This window comes from Mirounga angustirostris, unplaced genomic scaffold, assembly GCF_029215605.1.
Source record: "Mirounga angustirostris isolate CCGP_5_RB_7025 unplaced genomic scaffold, mMirAng1.0.hap1 SCAF_5, whole genome shotgun sequence".
Taxonomy (NCBI): Eukaryota; Metazoa; Chordata; class Mammalia; order Carnivora; family Phocidae; genus Mirounga; species Mirounga angustirostris.
The window spans coordinates 176,253,905-176,276,033 of record NW_026991713.1 but is presented as its reverse complement, the minus strand read 5'-3'; the positions used below and the strand labels follow the sequence as shown (position 1 = coordinate 176,276,033).

The 22,129-nt window shown below is 53.8% G+C and overlaps 1 long non-coding RNA gene across 3 annotated transcripts; it reads left to right on the top strand.

The window, feature by feature from the left end:
- Window positions 1-3,085: 3,085 nt before the first annotated feature.
- Window positions 3,086-13,449, top strand: LOC123843091 (uncharacterized). Of its 3 annotated transcripts, XR_008506162.2 has the most exons (5): window positions 3,086-3,218; window positions 6,944-7,048; window positions 9,510-9,625; window positions 12,268-12,486; window positions 12,747-13,449. It is a non-coding gene; the product is annotated as an uncharacterized LOC123843091 (long non-coding RNA). The 3 variants fall into 3 exon arrangements; XR_008506161.2 differs by having other exon boundaries at window positions 12,268-13,449; XR_006790512.3 differs by lacking the exon at window positions 6,944-7,048 and having other exon boundaries at window positions 3,092-3,218; window positions 12,268-13,449.
- The last annotated feature ends 8,680 nt before the right edge of the window (window positions 13,450-22,129 follow it).

Below are 22,129 nucleotides of genomic sequence, written 5' to 3'. Positions count from 1 at the left end.
CCAAGTTCCATGGGTCAGAATGGGCTGGGCGGTGACTCTGACCTGGGAGCAGTAGGCGGGAGGGGGGAATATCCAGAGAGGCCCAGGTCATTTTTTTTTTTTTTTTTAAGATTTTATTTATTTATTTGACAGAGAGAGACACAGCCAGAGAGGGAATACAAGCAGGGGGAGTGGGAGAGGGAGAAGCAGGCTTCCTGCTGAGCAGGGAGCCTGATGCGGGGCTCGATCCCAGGACCCTGGGATCATGACCTGAGCCGAAGGCAGATGCTTAACGCCTGAGCCACCCAGGCACCCCGAGACCCAGGTCTTGATCCCCTTCCAGTCCAGACCTGATCAAGGAGGAAGGGCCCTGGGCTGGGAGATAGGTGTCAAAGTATCATTTCCAAAAAGCTGAAGTTGGGACATCTGGCTCGTTCACTCGGTAGAGCATGGGACTCTTGATATTGGGGTTGCGAGTATGAGCCCCATGTTGGCAGTGTAGATTACACTAAAAAAAATCTTAAAAAAGAAAAAGCTAAAATCATGACTCTCATACAGTTAGACAAGGAGCATTTGTCAAAGATGTAATTCAACTCATTAATTAATGAGGTAGCACCAAGATGGTCAACTGATGCAAAGAGCATTTGAGGAACTATATTTTTCCCTCTTTCCCACCCTCCTGGGAAATTGGCATTTATATAATTAGTTTTAAAATGCTGGGAGGGGCACCTGGGTGGCTCAGTTGTTAAGCGTCTGCCTTCGGCTCAGGTCATGATCCCGGGGTCCTGGGACCGAGCCCCGCATTGGGGCTGCTCGGCGGGAAGTCCTGCTCGGCGGGAAGTCTGCTTCTCCCTCTCCTGCTCCCCCTGCTTGTGTTCCCTCTCTCACTGTGTCTCTGTCTGTCAAATAAATAAATAAAATATTTTAAAAAAAAAATAAAAAAATAAAAAATGCTGGGGTAAGATTCCTAAATTCAATAAAAAATAAAACAAAACCTGACTAATGTCCTTTGGGGCAATCAAGAGTAACCTTTGAACGACAAATAGCATATAATTTCACTTACATGTGGAATTTAGAAAACAAACACATGAACAAACAAGAAAACAAATAGACTCCTAAATACAGAGAACAAACTGGTGATTACCAGAGGGGAGGTGGAGGGGCGCAATGGGTGAAAATAGGTGAAGGGATTAAGAGATACAAACTTTCAGTTATAAGTAAGTCACAGAGATGAAAAGTACAGCATAGGGGACGCCTGGGTGGCTTAGTCGGTTAAGCGTCTGCCTTCCGCTCAGGTCATGATCTCAGGGCCCTGGGATCGAGCCCCACGTTGGGCTCCCTGCTCAGCAGAGTCTGCTTCTCCCTCTTCCTCTGCCCCCCAGCTTGTGCTCTCTCTCTCAAATAAATAAAATCTTAAAACAAAAACCAAAACAGCAACTTTGGGTGTTATCTTTTCTATCAGACACAAATCCACAGGGTAGTCTATAACTTCATCAAGTCTGAGCCCTTAAAAATAAATAGCAAGGCAAACAGAAGTTTCCTAGAGAGTTAAGTCATCTGTAGGTGCACACGTTACACAAGGCAGTCCCTCTCTGGGCCTTATTTCCTGGTTTTGGGTGACTTTTCCTGACACAGGAGACGTGGGTGCTTGTCCAGGCCGTGACACATGGCAAAGGCGGGAATACCTCTCATCCTTTCTGGCCTCAGCCTCCTTAGCCAAGGAACTTGGACCACATCTTCCTGCTCCAACAGTCTCCACCCTCCAAGACTGATTTTACCTCCAAGATGGACCCAAGATCCCCACTTCACTTCATCTCCACCCCTACTGTTGCCCTGTTCTGGACCAACTGTCTCAGGGACCTCAGAAAGGTAGTAATTAACACTGGGTTCAGAAGCACCTGGAACAGTGACAGTCCCCAGCTCGGCCCTCAGGTACTGTGTGATTCCAGGAAAACTTAGCCCCTCTCTGTGCCTCTATGTTCCCAGTTGGGCAAAGGGCAAGGCGGGGGAGGGGGGGGCTGCCGTTCTGCAGAGGCCCCCAGATTTGAGACTTTCGGAATCCCCTTTGCCCTTGATTCCACTGAATGCATTCAATTCAAATGAACTGAGCCAGTGGGGGAGATCTGATAAGCTCTTGGTGGTCAGGAGCTGGGAAACAAGGTCTGGTCTCTCAAGATAATGGGAGAGTCAGGCGCCTGGGTGGCTTAGTTGGTTGAGCGTCTGTCTTCTGCTCAGGTCCTGATCCCAGGGTCCTGGGACTGAGTCCTGCATAGGGTCCTCGGCTGAGCGAGGAGTCTGCTTCTCCCTCCTCTTTTTGCCCCGTCAAATAAATAAAATCTTAAAAAAAAAAAAAAAGATAATGGGAGAGTCAAGAGACTTTTTGTGGATTCAGCAGGAAATAGTTTGGCAGTTGATTGGTAATGTCTGTCATGAGTGCAAAAGTAAAAATAGGCTGTACGTTGTGTATTTACCCATCCTGGTCTAATCAGTACAGCATCCGATAGAGTCAGGATTCTGGTCCCAATTTTGCCACTGCCTTGCTGAGTAAACTGAGGAAATTAGCTCCAATGAGCTCAGTTTCCCCAGCTATATAATGAGAGTATCTTCCCAGGATTGATGTGAGAATGGTGCAAACATTGTCAATGAATACCTTCACGTTGCAAAAAATGGAAAACACCATTGAATCTTGCCTAGAGCAATGAATTTTGGCTTCCGTAACTGTCCAGAGATAATGAGACTTCAGGTATGGTATGATCAGGGTTCTGGCTCAATTTTTCTGTGCCTTTCTTGGCTTTGTGTTTTCCATAGGCCAGCTCTGTCTACAAGGTGGCCAAATGCCTGCTACAGGATCGGGTGGCATAACCACAGGCCACACTGACCTGGGGCAGACAGCTCTGTCCTGAGCCAGCAGGCTAAGCGACAGCCCTGAGGTTGTTCCTGATTGGGCAATTTCGGTCACATGCGCACCCCTGGAGCACTGACGGTCGTCCGGCTGGAGGGGAGGGGGGCAGGGAGGAGGAACCGGGGTGACCCCCAGGCTCAGGAGTTGACGGGAAGAGTGAAACGTGGAAAGCAAACCAGCCAAAAGGAGGGAAGGGTTGGGTGCTGGGCAGGAGCCCCGGAGAGGAGAGCACGGCGGATGGGGAAGGACTACCTGACAAGGAAGTCGTCCAGGCAGTCCGAGGACCGGCCGGGGGGCCGGCCGGCGCGGGAGGCGGGGGAGCAGCGCAGCGGCAGAGGTGTGGAGGGTGGAACGCGCGACTTTGGGGAAGGTGCCTCCCTTGGAGATGGGGGAAACCCCGCCCTGCAGGAAGCCAGTCGGGCTCCGGGCCCGGAGCCTCCACGCCCCCCTCGCCCCCCGCGGCGCCCTCGGCGGGCCCAGCCGGCAGGAAGCGGGGGCGGGGGCTCGCGGCAGGGGGTCCCGCAGGGCGCCGGGCCCGGGACGCGGGGGGTGCCGGAAGCACCGCGGAGCAGGGGTTGCCCCCTTCCCAGCCGAGCCCACAATTTGCAGGCTTCTCCGGTCGCGGGCGGGACCCCTGCTCACTCGGATCCCCGCTGCTTGGTTCCAGGCCCCCCGGCCCCCCGGGCCCCAGTGCGGCGCCCTCACCCTCTCCCCGCCCACAACCGCCCCATTGGCTTCCCAGAGCCGGGGCCTCCCCGGATTGGTCCCCCTCCGCGAGGCCACGCCCCCTCAACCGCACAATGCGGAGCCCCCCTCCCCCCCCGCCTCCGGGCCTCCAGGCGCTCAGACACCGCCGAACCTGGGGACCTGCTCCTCCCGGCCCCGACCCGGCGGCGCGGCTGAGTCACGGCCTCCCCGACGTGGCGGTTGTAATAGTAGCTGCGGTCGTGGTTGTTGTGAGAACCAAATGCACGGACTGAGGCCTTGGGGTCCCCGTCAGTGTCTCCCTACCTAGACCCCGCCCCCGGGGCTCTATTAGCTCCCTGGGACTGACCCCCCAAGTTACCCCCAACTCCTCCATTTCCCCTTCCTGCCAGGAGTGCTGGAGGTGGATGGTGGGTGGACATTAGTTATTTGATTATGAAGCTCTTACAGATGAGCAAACTGAGGCTCAGAGAGGGTAGGTAATCTGTCCCAAGTCACACAGCAGTCAAGGGTAGCCCATTACTAATAATGAGGAGTGGGGAAAAAGAGGAGAAGCGTGTGGGTAGTGTAATCATCCGTGCCCCACGCTCCTCCACTTTCTCCCCAAATACACCTGAGACCATCAGCTAAACCAGGGAGGGGTGGTCAGGCTGAGAGAAGGGTGTCCCCAGGCAAGCACCCAGTCTGCGGGCTGGAGGAGGGAATTTCAGTAAGAAAATTTGGCAGTGGTATTTAGAGAGCCTGGGCAGACTTTGTTCCCACCTCCCCCTCCCAGGCAAGTTTGGCCTCCTTGAGCTTTTCTTTCCTCACCTGTGAAATGGGATAATAACAGCTGTGAGGATTAGATGAGACCTACCTAGTGCCGGGCACACAGTAGAGACTAGACGTGGAGTGTCTTTGGGTACCATGAAGACCCTGTGAAGGGGCCAAAGTCCACAAAACATCCTTAGAGTAGGGTGGACCTGTTCAGTGCGGGCAGGGAGAGGGAGAGAGAATCCAAAAGCAGACTCCCGGCTGAGCACGGAGCTGGACCCCGGAGATCATGACCTGAGCCGAAACCAAGAGTCAGCAGCTCAACCGACTAAGCCGCCCAGGTGCCCCGTGGATGGTACTTATGAAGCTCAGGGAGAGGGTGGGCAGGTGCGAGGGACACTGGCCAGGACTCCTGGGGGTCAAGCTTGATGCATGTGGCATATCTCCAGGTGTGAGTCTTTCACCTGTGTCCTCAGTGGCCAGGGCTTCCCTTTACCTGTCTCCCAACCAGTCAGTGGCCCTGGCAGAAGCCTCCTGCTGTCCGCACCTCCCTGGCTGCTCACTGGGGCCTTTCCATTCTCCCTCCCAAACGTAGGAATCCAAACCTTCCTGCCACGGTTTCCCAAAGAGCCTCTGCGACCCAAAACATCTTTTTAAATTTCTTTTTAAATTTTGAAGCAAGTGGGCGCCTGGGTGGCTCAATTGGTTAAGCGTCTGCCTTCGGCTCAGGTCATGATCCTGGAGTCCCAGGATCAAGTCCAGCATTGGGGGTACCTGCTCATCGTGGAGTCTGCTTCTCCCTCTGACCCTCCCCCCTCTTGTGCTCTCTCTCAAATAAATAAATAAAACAAAATCTTTAAGAAAATTTTTGAAACAAGCACACAAAGTTTTAAGTATAATACAAAATGATTTTTTTCTTTCTTGAAACAATTGGAGAATCAGTTGCCAACCTGATGCCCCCTCTCCCCTTATATTCCCAGGTTTGTTCTTCTGTGTAAGTAGTCATATTAAAGTCACCCAAGCCAGGAAGTTAATATGTTACTATGTTACTATGTAAGGACACATGACTGTCCGCTAATCCTCAGACCCATTTCAAATATATCCCCAAAATGTCCTTTATAGCAAAAAAACCCCCCAAAAACATAAATCCAAGCCATGTGTCTGTCACTTTCAGCTGTCAGTCTCTTTAGTTGGCTCGCATCTGGACCCCTTCTTCAACCCATCCTTGCCTTTCATGACCTTGACACTTGAAAAGGCTACAGAGCAGTTACAGTCCAGGAGTGCTTTGGGTTTATCTGACTTTCTTGTTTTCTTTCCGACTTTGCCTCTTTGGTGGGAATATCACAGAGGTGATGCTGTGTTCTCAGCTTGTCCCCTCCTGATATTGCTCATTCTGATGATTCGATTAAAGGAGTGTCTGCCAGGTCTTCTCTAGAGAAAGTTGCTCTTCTTTTCTTGGTGAATAATCAATCTTTTGGGGATGTGCTATTTTATAAGATACTACATTCCTTCGGGCGCCTGGGTGGCTCAGTCGGTTGGGCGACTGCCTTCGGCTCAGGTCATGATCCTGGAGTCCCTGGATCGAGTCCCGCGTCGGGCTCCCTGCTCGGCAGGGAGTCTGCTTCATCCTCTGACCCTATCCCCTCTCATGTGTTCTCTCTCTCTCAAATAAATAAATAAAATCTTTAAAAAAAAAAAAGATACTACATTCCTTCTCAAACTTTCAATTTATGTGTGTATTTATATCTCTATAGAATCACATTTTCCTATTGTATTCAGTGGGTTGTAATCCGTTATTATAATTTTTTTTGGATGCTAAAATTGTCTCAGATTTGGGCATGCCTTCTGTGTGGCACCTGTGTCCTTTTGACATGTCGCACTTTTTAAGAATTTTTTTACAGCTTTATTGAGGTCTGATTGACATGCAATCAACCGCACATATTTGAAGTATAGGATTTGACATGTTTTGACATGCATACACCTCGGAAGCCATCCACACAGTTAGGGTAACAAACATATTCATCACTCCTAACGTTTTCCGGTGTGCCTTTGTTTGTTTGTTTGTTTTTTTAAGATTTTTATTTATTTGCAAGAGAGAGAATGAGAGACAGAGAGCATGAGAGGGAGGAGGGTCAGAGGGAGAAGCAGACTCCCTGCTGAGCAGGGAGCCCGATGCGGGACTCGATCCCGGGACTCCAGGATCATGACCTGAGCCGAAGGCAGTCGCTTAAACAACTGAGCCACCCAGGCGCCCCTGTTTGTTTGTTTTTTAAAAGATTTTATTTATTTATTTTGACAGAGACACAGTGAGAGAGGGAACACAAGCAGGGGGAGTGGGAGAGGGAGAAGCAGGCTTCCCGCCGAGCAGGGAGCCCGATGCGGGGCTCGATCCCAGGACTGGGATCATGACCTGAGCGGAAGGCAGATGCTTAAGGACTGAGCCACCCAGGCGCCCCCCGGTGTGCCTTTGTAATCCATCCCTCCCCACCCCACCCGCGTCCTCAGGTGACTGCTGATCTGCTCTCTGTCGCTACAGATCAGGTGACATTTTCTAAAATTTTAAAGCAATTTTATTATTATTTTTAAAGATTTTATTTATTTCAGAGAGAGCACACAGGGAAAGCAGACTCCCCGCTGAGCAGGGAGCCCGATGTGGGGCTCGATGTGGGGCTTGATCCCAGGACCCTGAACTCATGACCTGAGCCGTAGGTAGGTGCTTAACCTACTGAGCCACCCAGGCGCCCCTTATTTAACCACACACACTTTTTTGGTCTGACTTCTTTCCTCAGCCTCATTCTGTTGAGACTCCCCCACCATGTTGTGTGTATTCACAGTTTCCGTGTTTATTCGAGTACCATCCCTGCATCCTTTTTTTTTTAATTGAGAGAAATTCCCATTGCATAAAGTTAACCCAAAGTGCACACAACTCAGTGGCATTTAGCGCATTCCCAGTGTTGTGCAGACAGCACTTCTCTCTGGTTCCAGACCATTCTCATCACCCCAAAAGGAGCCCCACGCCTGTTATGCAGTCACTCCCTGCTCCCCACTAACCCTCTGTCCCTGGAAACCGCTCATCAGCTTTCTGTCTCTGCGGATTTATTCTGGAGATGTCGTTCGAATGGAATCCTACAATAGGTGGCCTTGCGTGCGTGGCTTCTTTCACCGGGCATGATGTTCCCACGGTCCGTCCACACCGTAGCCCCGATCAGGACTTCATCCCTCTTTATGGCTGAATACTATTCCAGTGTGTGCATACGCCCCATTTTGTTTGTCCTTTCCTCCTGTGATCCACCCTTGGATTGTTTCCACCTCTTGGCCGTTGTGAATATCAGCGCTGCTATGACCATCTGTGTGTGAGTTTTTGTTTGCACACCTGTTTTCAGCGCCTCCACGCGCATAGCTAGGAGTGATGTTGCTGGGTCCCGTGGTCATTCTGCCGCCCGGCTGGTCTGCAATGTCTGCGCCCTTTTACCTTCCCCCCAGCAGCCTAGGAGGCCGCAAGCTCCCCACGTCCTCGGCAATACTTATTTCCCTTCTTATTTTGTTACCACGGTCACCCTAGTGGGTGTGATCGTGGGTGGAGTCTCACTGTGGTTTTGATTGGCAGTTCCCGATAGCTGATGATAGGGGGCATCTTTCCATGTGCTTGCTGACCCCCTTGTACGTCTTTGGGGAATATAGGTCCTCACTGGTTTGCACACAAGATGTCCCAACCGCGATCAGATATTTCTCCCAGGGGCCCCCGGTCCCTGTTGCAGAGAATAGGGATGTAGGCACGAGGTGTGGCTGCTTCCAGGCCCTCTGGGGATGAGCTGGGAAATGTGTGTGTGTTCATGCACGTAGAGCGCACTCACACACAGCAATTCCTGTGCCTGTTGATCGATACTGCAGTTCCTGAGTTCACACTGATGCATCTCGGGGTTCACTGCGCTTTCCTCCCTTTCTGTGTTCATAGCTCACCTTCTCTGCCAGGGAGAACCTGGCTGCTGTTATCCTAATGTGCCTGTTTCTTTGCTCAGCCCCCAGATGCACCCCGCCTTGCAGGGGTCCCCCTCCCCTGCTCAGCCACCCTGCCTCCACTGCCCCCTCACCCCACGTGGGCTGGGACACCCCTCACCTCCGCTGCCTGGAGATGCTCTCCCCCTCCACTGAGGCCCCACTCCTGCGCACCCCCCAGGGAGGCACTCTCCACCTGCCGGCCTCTGGGCCCCGACCCCTGCTCAGAGCACATTGCCCCTGCCATGTGTGGATGCCCACCTTGCTCTGCCCCAGCTAACGGCCCCGGCGAATGGCTTTAGGACTCAGTTGTTCCAGAAGGGAAAGGAAAGGAGAAGGGGGCAAAGAGAAGAGGAAGGGGTCTCTTCTGTTTCTTGCTTTATTTTGAGAACTCATGGCACGTATGCAATTTATAACCAACACACTTCCTTTCGCTTTAACAAGATGCCCTATCCGCCCCCCCCCCCCAGCACACCTGCAGGTAGAGTTGGTGGGGGGAGGGAATGTGGTTCCAGGACCAGGGCTTAGGCCGCCACTGGCCTGGAAAGGGCAGAGCAGGGAGGGGGGCGCCCGGAGGTCTCCTATCCTCTTAGCTTCCTCCCCAGACAATGGGCTGCCTCCTGCAGCAAGAGATAAGAGCCACGTCGGGCGGACGGATGGATGGACCGACGGAATCCCAGCCTCCTGTCTGGTTTCCAGGCGAGGGCTGCTTCGCCCCCACCCCGCGCCCCCCTAGCGTGCAGGGCTTCTGGTCCCCATCACCCTGCGCCTTTGAGAAAGGGAGGTGCTGAGGCCCTGCCTTGGCTCTGGGACTCAGTCACTCAAGAAGAATGTTTTCTTTTGGTTTTAGTTAGCCTTTTTTTTTTTTTAACCGAGGCCTCCAGTGCCTGAAGTACACAGACCTTCTTTACTACTCCGTGTGTGCTGAGACGTGTGTCTAGGCCAGGACTCCGGCCCCTGTGGTGGGGAGCACTCGGGCCGAGGGGAGGGGAGCTGGATGGCTTCGTTCGGGGGGGGGGGGCGAAGGAACCTAAAATTTCTCAATAATTTTTATATTGGTTATATGTTGAAATGATCATATTTGAGGCATATTAATGGGTGAAATAAAGTATATTATTAAACACTGATTTCACTTAATTTTTCTTTTTTAATGTGGCTGCTGGAACAATTCAAGTTACATCTGTGGCTGGTACAGAACATTTCCAGCCCCCGAGGCCCCGGGAGCCCCACCACGTTAGCACCTCTGCTTGCTGTCACCCCAGACTAGCTGTGACTGTTCTTGAACTTCAGGTAAATGGGGTCACATGTCAAGGGCTCTTTCTTTTTTTTAAAAAAAGCTTTTATTTATTTATTTGACAGAGAGAGAGACAGCGAGAGAGGGACCACAAGCAGGGAGGGTGGGAGAGGGAGAAGCAGGCTTCCAGCAGAGCAGGGAGCCCGATGTGGGGCTCGATCCCAGGACCATCGGGGCTCGATCCCAGGACCCTGGGATGGTGACCTGAGCCGAAGGCAGACGCTTAACGACTGAGCCACCCAGGCTTCCCCCCGCAAGGGCTCTTTCTTGTCTGCAAGAGTCATCTGTGTTGATTGCGTGACGGCACACTCACGGGGAATTTACTAATCCAGACCCTAGATGGGACAAGGGGACCCAGTGGCCACCACAACAGCTGGGTCCTTGCCTCGGGGAGCTCACAAATGACAGAAATGATGCCCGGGGTTCCCAGGGGCTGCAGAGGGGAAGGAGGGCCTGAGCTGGGCAAGGCCCCCATCTGGGCTCTATGGGGTTGAACTGTGGCTGCCCCCCAAGATTTGTATCCACCTGGAACCTCAGAATGTGACCTCATTTGGAAATAAGGTCTTTGCAGATGTTGCTAGTTAGGGATCTCGCACGAGGTCCTGGATTATGGGCAGCCCTAAATCCCACGGATGGCGGTGTCTTTGTAGGGGAAAGGAGAGGGGGATTTGGGCACAGAGGGACATGAGGATGGAGGCCATGTGAGGATAGGGGAGAGATGGAGCCACGCGGCCACAAGCCCAGGACGGTTTGTGGCCACCAGAGGCGGGAAGAAGCGGGAAGGATCCTCCTCTAGAGCATCTGGAGTGAGCGCAGTCCGATTTCTGGCTTCTGGCCTCTAGAACCATAAGGAAAATTCCTGTTGTCTTAAGCCACATGGCTTGTGGTACTTTTGTTTCAGCAGCGCCAGGAAACTCAAACAAGGAGCAGGAGGGGAGCCCCTGCGGCCTCACTCACCCAGCAACGGAGGGGAAACCAAGGCACTGGGAGCAAGAGAGTGAGAGCTCCTCCCGGAGCCCAGGTCTGGGGCCTGGCCCTGCCTAGCTGGGCCTCCCCGGGCAAGTCAGCACACCTCTCTGAACACCACTGTCCCTGCAGAGGCCCTGCTGAGGCCGGACAGAGACCTTTCAACCAGGGGCTGATGGCACAGAGGATGGCGGGGAGGGGTATCTGTCCCTAGGAACCCCAGAGGCGCCCCTGAGCAGGCCTCCTGAGTGGTGAGAATCTCCAGCATCGTCCCCAAAACTGCTGTGTGGTCCTCGAAGACACTCCTCTACCGGGATTTTGCTTGTGTTGCTTTTATCAACAACCCCACGACTAGAACAGACACCGGGCTGGGGACTCTGCTGCCCTCTGCTCCCGCCATGAGCCCCCACCAGGCTGGGGGAGCTGGGGGAGGGAAGGGGGCTCTGTGGGCACTTCCCAGCCTCTGCACCCCCATCTTCCCATCAGCTGCCTTCCTCCTCCATCAGACCCTGGGGTGTGGGGTGAGAGGGAGCTTGGAGGCCCAGGACAGCAGGAGAGGAAGGGACAGAGGGGCCCCGCTCTGTCCCGGGGGCTGGGTCTGGAGGAGGGAAGCTGTTCAAGGTTACCACTGGCCATGACCCGGGCAGGCTTGAGGCCCTGCTCATGCTCCCCACTGCCAACCCCTCTCATGGTGTCAGTTCTGTCCCCAGAACAGAAACTGCTTTCTGGGCACATCTTCTGGGTTTTGCTCGGCTGGTCCTTGAGGCCCTCGGAATCCGGGCCTCTACCCCTGTTGTGGAGAGTTCCCTCCTACGGGGCTGCGGGCGGGCTGTGTTTCCTTCCCCAGCCTCAGCCCCAGGCTGGCTCCTCCCAACCATGTTCCTGCAGGGGACACTCCTGCTCAAGCCTCCCATGGCTCCCCAGTGCCCTCAGGATAAACCCCTGAGCACAGGCCTGCAGGTCTGGCCTCTGCAACCCTGTCTCCCCTCCCTTGCACCCCAGATCTAACTGCAGCTGGCCCCCTCAACTCCGGCTCCTATGCTGGCTCCAGTGGATGCATCCCCTTTTCCAGAACATTCCCCCACCGCCCCGTGGGGGAGGCAGCACTGCCCCCTTTCCACATGGCCTGGGCTCCCTAGTCCTCTCCAGTGGTCTGTGTTCCTGTCTTCCCCCAGAACGGTCCTGTCTCATTTACTGGGCGCAGCGGTAAGTGGTGGAGTCAGGCTCAGCCACCATTCAACTCCCGTCCCTAGGAATGTGACTCCTCCAGGGACTTCATTCCTCTCTGGTATTTGTCCTTTGTTGTCTGGCCCACTTCACATAGTGAACTGGAGGCTCGTCCATGTTGTATTCCTTCCTTTTGAAGGCTGAATAATATTCTGTTTATGGATGGACCACATTCTGTTTGTCCATCATCCATCGATGGACCCTGGGGTTGCTCCCACCTTTTGGCTAGTGGGAGTCACATTGCTGTGAACATGGCCACACAAATACTAAGTCCCTGCTTTCAACTTATTGGTTTAGAGCCAGGGACAAATTGCTGGATCATAAGGTCATTCTAGGGGGCATGGTTTCAGAGACGGGCGCGTTTTGCAAGTTTGGCCAAGAGAAGTCAGGGAAGATATGCTGGAGGGGTTGGGAAAGTGTCTCTCTCTCTCTCTCTTTTTTTTAGGTAGGCTCCATGCCCAACCTGGGGCTTGAACTCACGACCCTGAGATTGAGAGTCACGTGCTCTACCAACCCAACCAGCCAGGCGCCCCAGTGTTTCTTCGATGTACAAAAACAGCCCTCCACAAAGAGCTGCTGGAATCGGGGAGTCTGGAGTCTGTGAACCTGGGTGTGAAATAATCACGTGCTGATTGTCACTGAGTTTGGCATTTCCCTCCTTTATGTAAGTGAGCAAAAAACCATCCAGGGCCTAGGCCTTGGTCACCAACAGTGTCACGGATGGCTTCAGCCCATGTTACATTTATTGTGGAAATTTCAGAATATCATTTAGACTCAAGTCATGGTAGTTCTTAAATCCACCACCAGATATTATTATTTAGTGTATCATTAAGAAGCACATATATTAGCATATCACATTTAAACAATATGTTGAGAATTTTAATGTAATTGATTTCCTTTGTAATCTTATGTATTTTGCCTTAGGTGTTTAAAAACATGATACTGAGGGGCGCCTGGGTGGCTCAGTCGTTAAGCGTCTGCCTTCAGCTCAGGTCGTGATCCCAGGGTCCTGGGATTGAGCCCCACATCGGGCTCCCTGCTCCGCGGGGAAGCCTGCTTCTCCCTCTCCCACTCCCCCTGCTTGTGTTCCCTCTCTCGCTATGTCTCTCTCTGTCAAATAAATAAACAAAATCTTCAAAAAAAAAAAAACCAAACAAACATGATACCGAGAAGGGGTTCTTCAGTTGTCAAAAGCCTAGTTTAGATAATGTTAGGAAGATGATGTGATGTCTGGAGCCCTGGCAGCCACTTTTTTACTCTGTGGGGCTCAGCCTGATGGCAAAGCTGACTCAAGAATGGCAGAGTGAGGAGTGGGGGAAGTTTCAGGGTCCTTTCCCAGCTATTACCATAATTAACCAGCCCTGGAAACTCCCCTCTTCGGGACTTCTTATTTCTTGCCGTTAACTAATGGCTTTGTTGTTTGGCCAGCTGAGTCAGGGTTTTCTTTCTTTCTTTTTTTTTAAGATTTTATTTATTCATTTGAGAGAGAGAGAGACAGAGAGAGAACAAACATGGGGAGAGGCAGCGGGAGAGGGAGAAGCAGACTCCCTGCGGAGCTGGAAGCCTGACGTGGGGCTCGAATCCAGGACTTGGAGATCATGACCTGAGCTGAAGGCAGACGGTTAACCATCTGAGCCACCCAGGTGCCCCTGGGGTTTTCTTTTCCTTTTTTTAAAAAAATTTTTTAGGGGCGCCTGGGTGGCTCAGTTGGTTAAGCGACTGCCTTCGGCTCAGGTCATGATCCTGGAGTCCCGGGATCGAGTCCCGCATCGGGCTCCCTGCTCGGCAGGGAGTCTGCTTCTCCCTCTGACCCTCCCCCCTCTCATGCTCTCTGTCTCTCATTCTCTCTCTCTCAAAAAAAAATTTTTTTTTTTATTTATTTGTTTGACAGAAAGAGACAGTGAGAGAGGGAACACAAGCAGTGGGAGTGGGAGAGGGAGAAACAGGCTTCCTGCTGAGCAGGGAGCCAGATGCAGGGTTTGATCCCAGGACCCTGGGATCATGACCTCAGCGGAAGGCAGAGGCTTAATGACTGAGCCACCCAGGCGCCCCTGGGGTTTTCTTTCTTATGCATTGATGGTATCATGGCTGAAAGAGGGTATTTCTGAAGGGGTCCAGGAATGGCCTAGGGAAAGAAGGGTGAGGACAGCATCCTGCTGGCCTGTTCAGAGCCTTTGCATGAATTAGAAAATTGTGCTCCTCTGGGTGGATGAAAAGTGCCCTAGCTGGGGGCTGTGACTTTGGGCCAAAATAAAAGTCCTTTTTCTTCCAGGCTGACATAGCCCCCAGGTGAGGGTGCAGGGCTTGTATAGGGGGACTTGAGCTGGCTCTCATCCCCATGCAGCTCTTGTGTAGGGTACAACCTGTGCAACTGTACATGGAAGTCCTAGAAGAAGACCCCGAGGCTGAGGAGGGCGGGTGGGCTTTCTGAAGGGACACGTGGCCATGTGGCAAGGGTGGGGCCTGCAGAAGTCAGTTCTCATACACAGGCACTTGGGCTGCACTTGAGGGAGACCCACAAATGGCCTGCATCCGTGGCCCGCAACTCCTGTTCCCAGCCCGGTGAGGACCTTGCTTTGTTCACCAGGGACTACCCTGCAGATGTACCTCTTGTTCATGCCACAAAGCTGCCCTCGGCCCCATCTGAATCTGAGCACCCCCACTGATGCCTGGACCCTTGTCCAGTGTCCTGGGCATGCACTGGGGGGGCGTGGAGGACTGACTGTACCAGCTCAGGACCCCAGAGCCAGGCAGGTGGTGAAAGATTGCCCCTCCCCCACAGGAGCATTTCAGACATCAGGGGCTGTTGTGTCCAGGACCCCACCCCCAGGTTCTCTCTGGGAAGCAGCCAGAGTGCGGGTTCTGGGGGGGGGTCACGTGCCCGCTGATGGAAGTGTTGGGGTCTGCAGTCTGGAGTCTGGAAGGTCTACAGGCCAGGGAGGATTGAGCCAAGAAAGGCCTGGGCAGCAGGTAAGGCGAGGGAGGGTCTCTATTTTTATTTTTGAACTGGGTCTTTAGGATGCGTGAGGGCTTTTGGCAGGAGGCGAGTACAGCTGACCCTTGAACAACATGGGGGTTGGGGGCACTGACCACTGTGCAGTTGAAAGTCTGCATATAATTTCTGGCTCTCCAAAAACGTAACTCCTAATAGCCTACTGTTGACTGGAAGCCCAACAGCGTGAACAGTCCATTAACACATATTTTGTCTGGGGGTGCCTGGCAGGCTTAAAAAAAGAAAAGAGGGGTGCCTGGGTGGCTCGGTCGGTTAAGCGTCTGCCTTCGGCTCAGGTCATGATCCCAGGCCCGCTCCCCCCTGCTCGTGTGTTCTCTCTCTGTCACATAAAGAAATAAAATCTTTAAAAAATAAATCATAAGGAAGAGAAAAGACATTTACCAAATGCACACACTTCAGACCCACGTTGCTCAGGGCCATCTGCACAGGTCGAGGGAAGCTGCAGCCCTGTGTGGAGGGTGTGAGTGAGTGGAGGAGAGCGAACCGGAGGGGAGGCAGGGCAGGTGGACAGAGGCCAGACCATTAGGGACCCTGACACTGGGCGCCGGGCACTGGGGAGCCACGGGGGAGGTTTAAGCTGAAAGGGGCACCATCACACTTGCCTTTTCGGAAGCCACTCCGCCTGCCCCGGTGGACGCCTTGCGGGCAAGCTGTGCTAGGGAGACATGCTTGTTACTATCCACCCCCCTGCGCCCCCGCCCCGAGCATCAGGAGTTGATCAGAACAGCGCTCAGGCCTCGCTGAACCGGGGCCGAGCAGACCCCTTGTTCCTCGCAGCTGACCGAGATGGATTCTGCGCGGGTTCCAGCAACAGTGGATGGCCCCTCCGTTTGGTAGATATAGCTGAGGCCAGAGACAGGCCTGTCCCCCTGAGGGTTCGCAGCACGGGTGGGGGGCGGGGGGAGCCCTGAAGGGCGCAGGCCCTTCGGAGCAGGAGTGGGGTGGTGGCCCATGCGAGCAGGCCGAGGCTTGCCACCAGCCAGGGGCCTCTCCATGGCCAAGGAATCTGGTCCGGCTCCTGGCAAGGACGTCTTGGCAGGAGCGGGGCTCTGCCCGGGGTGCTAACGCCCTCTTAATTAGCCAGGCTCTTGCCAGGCACCTGCTGCCGCAGCCTCACTTTGCAAAACACGCTTGGGCCTCAGGGCCAGACCAGGATCTGCCCCCCTGACAGGTGCGGCATCCTGGGACCCTGAAAACGGCACATCCCTCCTTCAAGCTGGACTAGGGCCTTTCCGATCAGTCCAGGTCTCGGGGGCCCTGTTTGTAACCGGAAGACGCAACGGCCCGAGATTGGCAGGGGATGTTTGCAGAGACGGGGTGCAGGGGCGATGGCCTCCTGTGCCCTCCTCGGCTCTGTCCCCACAGTGCTAGGGTGCAGCCTGCGGCCTCGGATGGCACAGCGGTCCTGGAGTCCCTCCCCCTTGCAGGGCGCCCTGGAGGGACGCAGGCCGCACATAGCAGGCTGCCTCGAGGGGGCCCCCGGGGACAGCAGAACAACGGAAGCCATTCACAGGCTCCCGCCTCCAGGCAGGTCATTTATGGTGGGCTGACGTGGACAGAACTTCTGGCCCCTCGGGCATGCCTGGGCCACACTCCCCTCCTTCTGAGGGATGGGAAGCCCAGTCCCCATCACACAGCTCTGAGCTGCTGGCTCGGAGCTCCCAGGACAACCTCATGCCCCTGTCCTTTCGTAGAGGGGGCTGTGATGAGCCCAGGGCCACCCCGGGGGCCCCAAGCGCTGGTCTCTGGGTGATAGTCCAGAGAAGCTGGCAGAGCCCTGGGCAGGGAGGGTGTGAGGTCTCCAGCGTCTCACTGGGTGTGGTGTGGGGCTGCCAAGCCGGGTGTGAAGGGGGAGCCCTGCGGGGAAGGTGTGAGGAGGTTGGGAGGCTGGGGAGGCTGCAGCTGCCTGGGAGGGAGGGGTGTGACCCCGCCCCCCAGGGAGGGAGGGGGAGCAGCTGCTCTGGAGGGAGTAGCCGGGAGGAGCTGTCTGTGCTGTGAGCTGCAAGTCAACAGTCTGGGGCTGGGGTTCGGGTCCTCAGACTATCACACCTAACTACGTAATTTGGTTGTGTTCTTTGTTTTTCCCCTGAGGTTGATGGATTTTTAAAATTGAGGTAAAATTTGCATAGCATGCAACTTACTCTTTTAAAGTATATACTCCTGGGGCGCCGGGGTGGCTCAGTCGGTTAAGCACCTGCCTTCGGCTCAGGTCATTGTCCCGGGGTCCTGGGATCAAGCCCCGCTAGCCCCGCTTTGGGCTCCCTACTCAGCGGGGGGCCTGCTTCTCCCTCGCCCTCTGCCTGCCGTTCCTCCTGCTTGTGCTCTCTCGCTCTCTGTCAAATAAATAAATAAAATCTTTTTTTAAAAAAAGATAAAGTATATACTTCTGTAGTATTAACTACATTCACCAGCACCTGTCCCTACCTCCAGAGCATTTCTCTCACCCCAAAAGGAACCCTGTACCCATCAAGTAGTCCCTCCTCATCCCCCTGCAACCACCAATCCTCCTTCTGTGGGGTGAGTTCCTTCACCTCATCTGGAAAATGGGGAAGACACCCAGCTTGTTGGAACGTTAAAGCAGATAAAGCTCTCAGCACAATGCCTGGAGCTCTTATGAGAATGAATGCCTGCCTCCCCCACCAGATGGACTCTGTGCCCCGCGAGGGCAGAGCCCAGCGAGAGGGTCCCCAGGGGCCGGTCCAGCTTGCACCCAGCTCTCAGGCTGGGGAAGATTCCTGCCAGGAGGACCCCTAGGGAGCCCGGGGTGTAGGAGCCCTGGATAGCATGGCTCAGCTCAGGGAGGGGTAGAGGTGAGCCCGAGGCTGGTCCAGGCAGTCATTGCCCAGGATTGAGCTGGAAGCATCAGCCCGGTAGGAATTTTATGACTCCCTACATGCCCTGGTGCAGGGAGGGGTGCAAGCAGCCCTGGTGACTGGGCGGGGGGGTGGTTCATTGGGAAGAGTCGCCAAAGGATGGAAGCGAGATGCAGAGAAAGAAGCTGAAGCTAAGCCAAATATATAAACAAGACCCTCAGAAATAAAGCTATGCATTTCTGTATCTAAATATCTATCACTATCTCCTATCCATCTATCAACCTATCTACCCATCCATCTATTTACCTATCTATCCATCTATCACCCATCTTTCTATCTACCTATCATCTATCAATCTATCCATCCACTATCCATCCATCCATTATCTATTATCTGTCTATCCATCCATCTTTCCATCTATCAACCTATTTTCTATCTAATCTATCTATTCATCCATTCATCTATCATCTATCAACCTATTTTCTATCTAATCTATCTATTCATCCATTCATCCAACATCTATCTACCTATCTATCCATCTATCTTTCTACCTACCTATCATCTCTCCATCCATCCATCCATCCATCCATCCATCCATCCATTATCTATTATCTGTCTATCCATCCATCTATCTTTCCATCTATCATCTATCAACCTATTTTCTATCTAATCTATCTATTCATCCATTCATCCAACATCTATCTACCTATCTATCCATCTTTCTACCTACCTATCATCTCTCCATCCATCCATCCATCCATCCATCATCCATCCATCCATCCATTTATCTATCCGTCTATCATCTATCAACCTACCATCTGTCTGTCTATCCAGCCATCCATCCCTCCATCCATCTAGCATCTGTCTACCTATCTATCATGTCCACCTCTATCTACTTAATACATTTCTGAATCATCATAGAGAGGTCGGTCTGGTGGGCAGAGGTCGGAACATCACGGGCAGCACTCTCACACAGAGCTACGGCACAGGTGAAAAGAGGGCTTTATAATGTCTGCCAGGTTTTATTATTGTTATGAAAAACTTCACACATGCGTAAAAAACAGAGTATAGCGCACCCGCCGACTTCCGGGAGTGAAGGTGAAGGCATTTTGTTGCTGTTTTTATGGAACATTGTGCCGGGATTGTATCTACCTCTGTTTTCCTGAGAAACTCTACAGGTGCTATTATTCCCATCTGACAGGCAAGGAAACCGAGGCACCAGAGGGAAGTAATTCACCGAGGGTCCCACGGCAAGATGCATCATATCCAGGACCCAAGGGACTCCAGTGTCCACTCCTTGACTTCTGTGCCAGGTGCACGTTGGGATTTCGTCTCATAAAGCTCCTGCTCATCAGGGGTGGGCTCAGGGATTCCCCCCGAGGCTGCTGGGCTGGGCAGAAGGGGTCTGGGTCTCCGTGGCTCAGGATCCTCACCTGGGGAACTTGGTTTGGGGCCAGCTGAGCAGCCCTTCCCAGTGGCCTCATTTCCCTCCCCCGATCAGGCACAAGACACAGGGTGGTCAGCCCAGGAGCCGCTCAGTTCTGGTTCCTGCCACGCTCTCCTTCAGGGCCGCTCAGGTGGTGCCTGGGCTCCCATGGGGCCCGCGGACACAGCGACCGTGTTCCTGTCCTTCCCCAGAGGGACCCGAGGTGGGGTCTGCCAACAGCACCGTGTGACCGTGCTGGACATAGAGGTGCCCAGTGTAACCGAGACGTGGGGAAGGCCGGTGGAGGGCACACGGCGTGGGTGCAGAGCAGTGGGTGACTTGTGAAAATGCTCTTTTGCTAAACTTGCCTGAGATTTTTGTTCTTGTATTGGCTTCCCAACAGTAATTAATTATAATCATATATATGTTTTAAAACCAAGAGGCTTCCGGGCGCCTGGCTGGCTCAGTCACAAAGGCACGTGACTCTTGATCTCAAGGTCATGAGTTCGAGCCCCACACTGGGTGTAGAGGCTACTTAAAAAAAAAAGATACACCAAGTGATAAAAGGGTTGAAAATAATGGTGAGAAGAATACAAACCCAAGTTTGCTCGTGTTTGTGTGAAGACGAGAAAACACAAGAAACAAATCTAACTACACTTACGGAGCCCGTGGGGTGGGAATGGGGCAGGGCGGGCAGGGGGACAAAGGCTCCTTTACTTTTTTTTTTTTTTTAAAGATTTTATTTATTTATTTGACAGAGACACAGCTAGAGAGGGAACACAGTAGGGGGAGTGGGAGAGGGAGAAGCAGGCTTCCTGCCGAGCAGAGAGCCCGATGTGGGGCTCAATCCCAGGACCCCGGGATCATGACCTGAGCCGAAGGCAGACGCTTAACCGACTGAGCCACCCAGGCGCCCCATCTCCTTTACATTTTTGAATGTCTGGGCCATGTGAACCTATCGTCTATTCAGAAAAAAAAAACCCTTAAATACTAGTAATTTAGTTCCACGTCCGTTGAAATTCACCTCAATGCTTCACATACTGACCCAGCTGACCTCGCTGAGTCCCAGGACTCAGCTGCTGTCCTGCAACCTGCCGGCTCGATTTTGTTCACTGGGACTGTCCTTGTCCTACGGGCAGGTCCCAGGGCTCCTTCCTCCTCCTCCTCCCACCTCTGCCCTTTGCACCATTCGATTTTAATTTACTCAACAAATAGGCACAAGGCTCCAGAGTTCCTGGCTGACGGATCCTAAAGCTTCCCACAGACACCGCCTTTGCTTGACCACACGACTAGCGTCCTGGGGATCCCTGGGGACCCTGGGGGCCAGAGGAGACCCATCTGTGTCCCCAGGACCCTCCTGTCAATGTTGTTAGTGAATAATAAAACAGCCGGCGTTTGCTGAGCACTGACCACATGCCAGGCACTGTCTCCTAGGCACCTGATGTGCAGAGTCATCAACTTGAGCTTCTACTGTCCTCTGGCTACTAGGCCAAGCCAGGTGCTGTCACCACGCCCCTTTTAGAGAGGGCAAAGCGGAGAGCCAGAGACGTGCATTTGAACCCAGACTGCCGCCAAACCCATCTGGACTCGCCCGTCTTTCTACCCCTCAAAGCATCACCTGGGAAGGACTGGACCCGCTCCCACCTCTGGTCTGATTGACAGGCAGGAGCCCCCAACCCCAGTCCCCTTCCTGGCCTCCAGGCTGCAAAGCTGTAGGAGGGGGCCTCGGGGCCAGAGCAGGGAACTGCAGACCGGAGGGAGGGGCCGCCCAGCCCTGATCCCAGTAGGCGGGTCTCAGCATGCTCCAGTCCTGCTGCCAGCACGAAGCCGCCACCACACAACCTTCTGGAAATGCCTAGAGCTATTCATCCGCCTCTCCTCTGAGCCTTGGAAGTTGGCCAGAGGTTTGGGGTCTTTCTAATTAGATGCACGGCTTCCTGGGGACTGGAATGGGTCCTGAGGGTGGACAGGGACAGTGTCTGAGCTCCATGCCCCCAGGGACTCTCAGACCATCCTGAGATGGGGGATTTGTATCTCTTCTACAAAACGGAAACTGAGGCTCAGAGAGGTTAAGCAACTTGCCGAAAGTCACACAGCCAGTGAGATCCTGGGTTTCAAGCCTAATAGATAACCTCAAAATGAGAAACTTTTGATGTTCCGGCTCTTGAGGGATGGGTTTTGTGGGAGGGGAAGCTATGGCCACTGCCTGCCTGGAGTTCCAGGCCCTGCCAGTAAACACATTAGAGCCACAGTGGTGAGAAGATGACACCATTTTCCCCTGGAAGATAAAAAAAATCCCTGGAGGGGTTTGCCTGGGAGAAGACAAGGCCCAGACCAACCAGTTGGGGAGCGAGTTCAGTGCTCTTTGCCTTTGGCCCCGAGACCTTGTGGGCAGCTTGTGGTCATGTTGGCATTCCACGGGGCTTGCTTGGCATGTGGGGAATGTCCCAGCAAAAGTCCTGGCCTTAGAAAAGGGAAGTGTTCCTAGAAGGGGGAGGAGGTGGGAGGGGGGTGACATCTGCAGGGAGTGTCCCCTTTGCGGGAGGACGGTAGACAGTTGGGGGTCCTGAAGGAGGAGGGCTTCTACCAGCTCAGCCACCTATGCAGTGGGAGCCTGGGGGTATAAAGTGAAGGGCACACTGGTCCTGGAGCCCCGACCCCGACCCTGCCCTTGCCTGTGGGGCCAGGAGTGGCCCCACCTGTGACCAGCCCACCCCAGTGCCTGGAAGACCAGAACCCTGATCCCCAGAATGGGAACAGCAGTCACTTGTCTCTGCCACTACCTGGAAGAACTATTTTGGGCCAGCAGGGCTGGGTGCTTGGGCCACAGGGCGGGGTCTGGGCGGCCTTCGTGGAAGTGTCTTGAAAGGCCTGAGTTGGGGGAGTTGGGGTCTGCAGGCCCCTCCCCCAGCTCCTGGCCCGCCCCCCACCCCTCTTTGGCTCACCTGCCCCTGCGCGGTGGGTGAGTGCGCCCTCTCCCCTTTAAAACCCTGCTCTAAGGCCACCTCCTCCGAGCAGCCTCCGGACCGCCTCCACCCAGTACTAATGCGTTCTG